The following is an 8,785-nucleotide window of genomic DNA, read 5'->3' on the forward strand; positions in this document are numbered from 1 at the left end:
CTCAAACTCAAGGGGCCGACGAGGCATTGGCTGGATAGCATTCCTCCCCACTCTATCGGGAGCAGATGCTCTGAGGAGCCACCGATGACATCCTCAGACCTTATGCCATTATATGCATCAATTCTGGCTTGTGTCATGGATAAATAACTGGGTTGCCTGACTCTTCTGTATAGTTGCTTTGCATAGGAATATCTCAACCTACTGAATATTTTGTGAATCATTAAGATCTCCCTTGGCGTCCAAGGCATGTAATCCTATATAACATCAACATGAAGGCTGCCCCCGGTGTTGCGTATTTTTCCTAAATCTACTCATTAACTATGTCATTTTTTTGCGCTTGTTGTAGTTACACTATGATTTTTTTAAAAATACATGGCAGTTTTATTATGGGGAGCGCACGCATCTGCCAGTAGATTAATTGAAAACATCAACCGCCTCCTGCTCCACTGGATTGAGCCACATATAGCCGTCAGATCTCCCTGATGAGGTGTGTTACGATTGCAACAGGATAGATGTTGCGTAGCTTGCTCTGCAACAACAACTTTGTTGCAAAAACACCGAAAGCATTGTTTTTGCTTGGAATTTTTTTATTTTCGTCTTCACTTCTTTTGCAACATAGATGATGTTGCCAGAGGACTTTTGCAATATAGGCGTTGTTGCGGGGTTTTTTTCGTCTTTACATTTTGAAACATAGATGATGATGTGGGAGGATTTTTGCATGAATGATGTTGCGAAGATTTTCACTGAAAATATTGACGTCATGTGCAGTGTGAATTGAGTAAGTTATGCAACAAAGATGATGTTGCGGGAGGACTTATGCAACAAGGTGCTTGTTGCGATAAGTATAAAATGCATCGCCGGCCAGAGCGACGGCGGAGGACGAGACGGGAGGTTGGAGTGGCGTAGCTGGGCCAATGGTGGCCAGAGCGGTGCTTGGGCGTGCACACTCGAGTGGTGGCCATGGCTGCAAGTAGGCATAAAGAGGCGGAGAAGGAGATGCAATGCTCGTGATTTTTCTAGACAAGGGGCAGGTCTTGCTTCGGACCACAAGGACACGTGTCTATCGATGGAAAAAATCGATGCAATAGTAGCATCCGCCGGCTGATGGGAATAGTTTTCCTAGTTTTATTCACTAGAGCATGGCAATAAGGAAAATGGTTACCTTCAGTCGGCGGATCACATGCGAGCATCCGCCGCCTCGTCCGTGTGACATGTGTCCTGTGTCGGGCCTTCGTTTTCTAGTCGATCTCTCTTTTTTATCTGACGAAAGGATAAGGAGGCAGCCCACCCAGCGCTAGACCTTTCTTCCCTCTTTGAACTCTCTCTCTCTCACACACACACGAGTGGATAAGGCCTAGCCATTAGAGATGAGGTAGCACGTGACATGAAAATTGATGTCGTTGCATCTGGGTTGGGTGTGGGCGCCCCCGGTGCCACCCATCTCCACCATGAAGGTCGGCCGCCGTAGGGCTGTCGGCTATCGCGGTGCTCCCGAGCTTGGGACAGCCGCCCCCGTCCTCATCCATGTCATCCCCGACCATCATCGGTCGTCTCTCTGTTGCAGTTGCAACAACAGAGATGCAAAAGGCGACGGCAACGACGATGGTGCTGCCGGGACATCATCATTCATTGCCAAAAAAATCTGCAACATCAACAAGTCCTCTCGCTACATCATCCTCGTTGCATAAATTTCTTGATTCACACCGCAGATGCCAACATCTTTTCAATGAAAAAAATTCGGCAACATTATTCATGTTGCAAAAGTCCTCCCGCAATATCATCTATCTTGCAAAAAGGTGAAGACGAAAAAAATAATTCTCCAACAACACCATTGTTGCAAATGTTCTCCCGCAACATCATCTATGTTGCAAAAAAAGTTGAAGAAAAAAATTTGGATTAAAATAATGCTTTAGTGGTTTTGCAACAAAGCAATTGTTGCAGAGCGAGTTGTGCAACATCTACCTTGTTGCAATTCCTCACGCGCCTCATTTGGGAGATCAAACGGCTATTTATGCCTCAATCCAATGACGCAGGAGGCGGCAGATGTTTCAAAACGATCCGCCGGCCAATGCGTAGTGCGGCCCAAAAAATCATGTGGACATACATTTATGAATTTCCTAGATTTTCGGATTTTCAATTGGCCCCGTGCTTTTTTCCCTCTGTTTTTTTATGTTGAGATTTTGTTTTTCTGGGCCTTTTTATAGACAGGGCCCAAAGAGGGTCCGCGCTGGGACGTTGTACTAGCGAACACAATCGTTCGCTAGCTTCTAGCGTTCTATAACCAACTAATCTTGCTCCAATCTGGTATCTGTTTCTATCCGGTTCCGTAGGAGTGCTGAGAAACCCCACGCCCAGCGAGTATCGTGGTTTCATCTCATATTCATCTCGCCACCGCCGCCTTCTTCCATCACAGACCTGAAGGTTCGATCCGCTCCCCCTTGTGCTGCTTCTCTTTCCCTCTGCTTTCCACTGGATTAATACCCCTTTTCTTTAACACCATCAGATTAGCGCGGGACACCGTGGCAGCAATTTTTTCTATTCCGTCCGGCAATCTTCTCCTGGTCACCAGATGAAAACATCTAAGACGGTGTCTGTGTGCACCCCACTGGAGGAGGATCAAGGCACACATGTGTTTGATATCTTGGGTTACAGCAAGCACAAGGGCATGGGCCATGACCTGGATAGCTACATAAGGTCTGGGATTTTCTCCGTCGGCAGCCACGACTGGGGAATCTTCTTCTATCCCGACGGGCTTAATGGATATGGCCTAGATTACATCTCAGTATATCTCATTCTTTTGAGCAACAATGTTAAACTCCGGGCATCCTGTGACATGAGGCTCGTGGACCAGTACACTGGATTCCCATTTTCAGTGCATAAAACAGAACTTAGAACTTTCAGTTCCGGTGACTTCACTAACTTTGCTCCTGAGACTCCTTATTTCATGAGGCGAAGTGAGTTTGAGGGATCTCCGTACCTTAGGGATGATCGCTTGACGATCGAATGCATCGTCACTGTTTTCAAGATGCCACATGTTACTGAAACCAAATCATTCCCCAAAATCGACATGCCACAACCTGACATGACTGAGAATGTCAGCAAGCTACTTGAAGAAATGACAGGATTTGATGTGAGTTTCATTGTTGGAGGAGAGACTATTGAAGCACATAGGTTTGTTCTCACTATGAGGTCGCCTGTTTTCAAAGCAGAGCTCTATGGGTCGATGCAGGAGGCGAGGCTGGGGGAGTGCCTAACCATCAAGGACACGCAACCTGCCATTTTCAAGGCCCTGCTCCATTTCATCTATACTGACTCTTTGCCTAGCAGCGAGGATACAGAGATGATCCGCCTTTTACTAGTGGCCGCGGATAGATATGCAATGGATAGGCTCAAGCTGGTTTGCCAAAGCATCCTTTGCGAGGATTTGAATGTGGACACCATCACAACCACATTGGCTTTTGCCTTTGCGAGGATGCTTGCCTTGAATTTATCAAATTATCAAATTTCATGGATGATGTGGTGGGAACCCAATGCTTAAAGGATCTCAAGGCGACTTGCCCATCTTTCATTGTGGATGAACTGGGGAAGAGAAGGAAGTTTTCATGAAGCATGAGCAACTATATTGGTAGATTTGCTAAATTTCTCGTACCAAATTTTCGTAGGGATGATCAGCTCAATGTTAGATGAATCCAAGAGTGGTTAGGTTAATTCTGAAGTGATATAAATGGCGTGAAAGTCGCCCTAATCAACCTGTCCAAATCAGAACTTTTTATTTATCAGTTTGTTGATTTTATCTAGAGTGCTTCTCTGCTACCTGTAAGACTTGCTCTTAATTTTTTTTTCAGAAGTTCCTTCCCTTTGTTGAGCATTTGTTGCCCCTCTCCCTTTGACTTTCTATAAAAGTTTGTCTCCTCTCAGATTCGTCTCAGTGCCCTCTCGCTGCCAGTCCACCATGGCTCCGGAGGCCCTTGGGTCTTTCCAAGACGCGATGAATCGCAGCTCGTCAGTAGCGCGACTTGTCATCATTGTAACACAAGAGAAAGAACTGTCAAATTGGCAGGGGTAATCGATGTAAATCTATAATGTGAGTTGGTAGTTGAGAGATTCTGTTGTATGAAAGACCAATTTATAAGGAGAAATTTTCAGGGATAGAAAGTGCGTGGCTTGAAAAAGTGCAGAGACATTTTTACTTCTTTCAGATTTAGTTAGCAAAATACAAATGGCATTATAGAAGCAAGCTGTAGGTCAGAGAGAGAAAATTTGCTTATTAAATTGGCAAGTCTTATAGAACGAAGAACTGTTTCTGAAATGAAAAATGCTCCAAAATCGCATTTCTTCTATACAAATAGCAAAGGGAATGAAGATATGAGTTGGTCACAGCCTCACAGGCCTGATCTGAAAGTGCAGGTGCTCCCAGTTGATGGCGAACCGAACCGAAGTGATGTCTGGAAACAATGTTATGGCACGGACAATTAAGCACAACATGAATCCATGCCTTTGCGTCAGGCTTGTAGCGTATGGAGAAGTTCAATAGTATGTGTTGGCCGTAGCATGTTATTAGAATTTATAATCATGGTCGCATGTAATTAGCTTAAACTGAAACAGTAGCGTCGAAGCACTGTGTACTCATTTCGTTTGAACCAAAGTTTAACGAATGTGTATCCAAGTGTGATGTTTCGTCTGTCCTTTGTCTTTGACGTTTTTTTGCCTGAAAGTGTATTTGAATTAGCATGTTGGGCATTTTATAATTTATACTGGAGTTATGAATTTGAGAATCCAGGTGTCAAAACTTGCGCCAAATTAGCATCCATCCAATTCAATGGCCTGATTACGGGTATCATACGAGTGATTCAAAGTTGCATTCAAAATTCAGAGCTGAAAACTGCCAACAGGCAACATCTATCTTGGAACGTGACACTGAAGGCAGCATGAAGAGTCAAACCAACCTTAAAAACAGCACCTCAAAAGTCACAGCTACTATGGATCAAACTCGCGCTCCCTCCTCTGTGCTGCCCCCCTCTCGCCAAACTCCCGGCCGGGTTTAAAACCGGACAATATTTTGCAAAATTTAACTGAAACTAAATCAGTCAAACATAAAAGGTAAAACTAAAGCACCACGAAACATATGATGTACTTACTGCTATCGAAGGAGGGATGATGTACTAAAGTCACTGGACACAGGTCATGGGGAACGATCTGATCTACCAAGGAGTCTAGTTCTAGCAGTAGCTACAGATAATAATACTTGGTGACCGAGATGATAACAGGATCAAAGAATCATGGGAGGAACTGAAATTACACACAGTGAACAGAGTTAACTGCTCCCCGTAGAAAAAGGTGTTAACTGAAGCTCACAGTAGTTAAACTTCAGTTAACTGTGTGTTTTCAAAAAGAACTTCAGTCAACTGTAGCCGTTGTCAGACACTTGACTGAACAGGGGAGCCCTTGGTCTTCGAGGGGCGTTGATCTTTGACAAGTGAAGCGCATCCTAGCCGTCTGTCTTTCTGGTAGCTGTCGAATTCCTCGGAGAAGTTGTCAATTTCTTCAGGTGCATTCATCAGAGACAGGAACTTCAGAGAATTAGTGTACCGATGCATAGTCCAACAAAATTTGAGTGCTTATTCGGTATAACTGAAATTAAACACAACAAAACCGGAAGCATATGCAGCCGAGTTAGTTTCTTCACCTTGTTCACGACGGTAGGGACCCCCACAGACTGCATGGAGCCATCCTATATGGCGGCCGGAAAGGGTGGACGGATACGGGAGAGAGTGCGGGCGATTTAGTTTTTTTTTTAGAAGACGTGCGGGCGATTTGGTGGATCGATCAATTTGGAGGAATTTTGAATGGGTCCGGCCTGTCGGATCAGACGTGGTGGACGCGTCCAGATGGCCCAAAATCCCCGCACATATTGGGCTGGGGTTGAGGGGTATCGGATAGCCTTCACATTTGGGATGGTTTTGGGGGTCTGGTTGGGTGGCGTTTCTTGTCCAGGCTGCCTGCCCAAAGAAAGGATTATATCCTGATGGTAAGAGTTATACTTTCGTGGAAATACAGGGCTATCATCTTCCTGGTCGACTTGAGAGACGGGTCCTCTTGATTGGGGACACGACTAGAAAACTGGACCCAGATTCAAGTTCCGAAGTAATTACACATATAGAAATTCAAAAAGAAATCGAGGGGAGGGGGGGTCCTGTTGGAGATGCTCTAGTTACTAAGGGTGTGTGTGGCTCCTTGAAAGTTAAGTGCTCAAGCTCTTCACCAAGTTTGTTCATTGTTCCCCCACGTAGCAGATAACTGCTTTATCGGTCTTTGCTAATGTTTCCAAGATATATGGTACTTGAACTTCAGAATCACTATCCCGCAAAAAAAAACTTCAAAATCACTTTACGAAACTTCGGAATCGATGCGTCTAAACTTGTGCCAGATTAGCATCCATTTTAGTGGCTACTTCCACGGAAACAGATGATTCAAAGAAGCAGCAAAATCGCCGGCCTCATCCGGCAAACCATACAAGTGCTTCAAAGTTGCAATCAAAATTCGGAGCTCAAAACTACAAATCAAATGTGACACTGGAAGCAGCATGCAGCATGCATAACTCTATAATTATGAAATGTACTCCAATATATCTTGTACATTTCAGAGTTAGTACATCATTAGTACATGATATTGAAGATGATCTTGTCAAATTTTAGGTAGTTATATTACCAAACTCCATGGTTCAGAAATCGAGATACATAATGATTCCAAAGAAAAAAGAAACTGAATCAGTCAAACCGATGATGTAACACTAAAGCGCCAGGAAACAACAAAAGATTAGAAACGAATCAGCCTATTCTCAGCGCCAAATCATCTACTGAAGATATAAAAAGGAAACAACCACAAGCATATGCATATGCACCGCTCATCTGTTCTACATACTGGCCATAGCATACTATTAGGATCTGCAATGATCAATCGCTTCTATAATAAAATGTACTTGTACTGCGGAACATCCCGAGTCTTGGGGTCAAGCAGCCCCCCGATGATCTCGTGATGCGGACCCTCTTCTGGAACATCCACGGCTTCGGTCAAGACGGTCGGCGCCGCCAACTGATCGAGTACATGAGGAACGAGCGTATAGACATTGTGGCCATTCAAGAAACGACGCACACTGAATTTTCTCTCTCGGAACTCGAACATTTGAGTTCCGACCTCTTTGCTTGGCACTGGCTCCCTTCTAGTGGGAGCGCAGGCCACTCGGGTGGCATCCTTCTAGGAGTCAAGGATGCCACCTTTGAGGTAGGAAGCATGGACCGGGGCGAGTTCTTCGTCGGCATGGAGATCTTTGAGCGGGCACTCAACTTCAAATGGGAGATCATTGCCGTCTACGGACCAGCAGATCATAGCCGATCTGAGGCCTTCCTTGCTGAGATCCGCATGAAGGTCTTGGCCGCCCAGCTACCGGTCGTGGTGGGCGGCAACTTTAACCTCATCCGGTCTGAGGAGGATAAGAGCAATAATTTGATCAACTTCCCTCGGATGCAAATGTTTAACGACTACATCACGGACATGGGGCTCCGGGAGATAGATAGGGTTGGTGCTAGGTTCACCTGGACTAACCGCCAAGCGGACCCGACCCGGTAGGTCCTTGACCGGTCTTCGCTTCTCCTGAATGGGACATGCGTTGCCCCTCGCGTCGCTTCGCGCGATTACTCAGATCGGTTCCGATCACGTTCCTCTCCTTCTCTCCTCTGAGAACGAGCGACCCCCCAACCCCTTGAAGGAAATATGCCCTAGAAGCAATAATAAAGTTGTTATTTATATTTCCTTATATCATGATAAACGTTTATTATTCATCCTAGAATTGTATTAACCGGAAACTTAGTACATGTGTGAATACATAGACAAACAGAGTGTCCCTAGTGTGCCTCTACTAGACTAGCTTGTTAATCAAAGATGGTTAAGTTTTCTAGCCATAGACATGTGTTGTCATTTGATGAACGGGATCACATCTTTAGAGAATGATGTGATGGACAAGACCAATCCGTTAGCTTAGCACTTTCATCATTTAGTTAATTGCTATTTGCTTTCTTCATGACTTATACATGTTCCTATGACTATGAGATTATGCAACTTCCAAATACCGGAGGAACACTTAGTGTGCTATTAAACGTCACAACGTAACTGGGTGATTATAAAGATGCTCTACAGGTGTGTCCGATGGTGTTTTTTGAGTTTGCATAGGTCGAGATTAGGATTTTTCACTCTGTTTGTCGGAGAGGTATCTTTGGGCCCTCTTGGTAATGCACATCACTATAAGCCCTGCAAGCAATGTGGCTAATGAGTTAGTTGTGGGATGATGCATTACGGAACGAGTAAAGAGACTTGCCAGTAACGAGATTGAACTAGGTATGATGATACCGGCGATCGAATCTCGGGCAAGTAACATACCGATGACAAAGGGAACAATGTATGTTGTTGTGCAGTTTGACCGATAAAGATCTTCGTAGATCGAATATGTAGGAGCCAATATGAGCATCCAGGTTCCGCTATTGGTTATTGACCGGAGATGTGTCTCGGTCATGTCTACATAGTTCTCGAACCCGTAGGGTCCGCACGCTTAACGTTCGATGATGATTTGTATTATGAGTTATGTGTTTTGATGAACCAAAGGTTGTTCGGAGTCCCAGATGAGATCACGGACATGACGAGGAGTCTCGAAAAGGTCAAGACATAAAGATTCATATATTGAAAGGTTATATTCGGACACCGGAATGGTTCGGGTCATATCGGATAAGTTTCG

The 8,785-nt window shown here is 44.7% G+C and overlaps 1 pseudogene; it reads left to right on the forward strand.

The window, feature by feature from the left end:
* The first annotated feature begins 2,344 nt into the window (after positions 1–2,344).
* On the forward strand, positions 2,345–3,793 carry LOC119298250 (annotated as a pseudogene).
* The last annotated feature ends 4,992 nt before the right edge of the window (positions 3,794–8,785 follow it).

This window comes from Triticum dicoccoides, chromosome 5A (genome assembly GCF_002162155.2).
Source record: "Triticum dicoccoides isolate Atlit2015 ecotype Zavitan chromosome 5A, WEW_v2.0, whole genome shotgun sequence".
Taxonomy (NCBI): Eukaryota; Viridiplantae; Streptophyta; class Magnoliopsida; order Poales; family Poaceae; genus Triticum; species Triticum dicoccoides.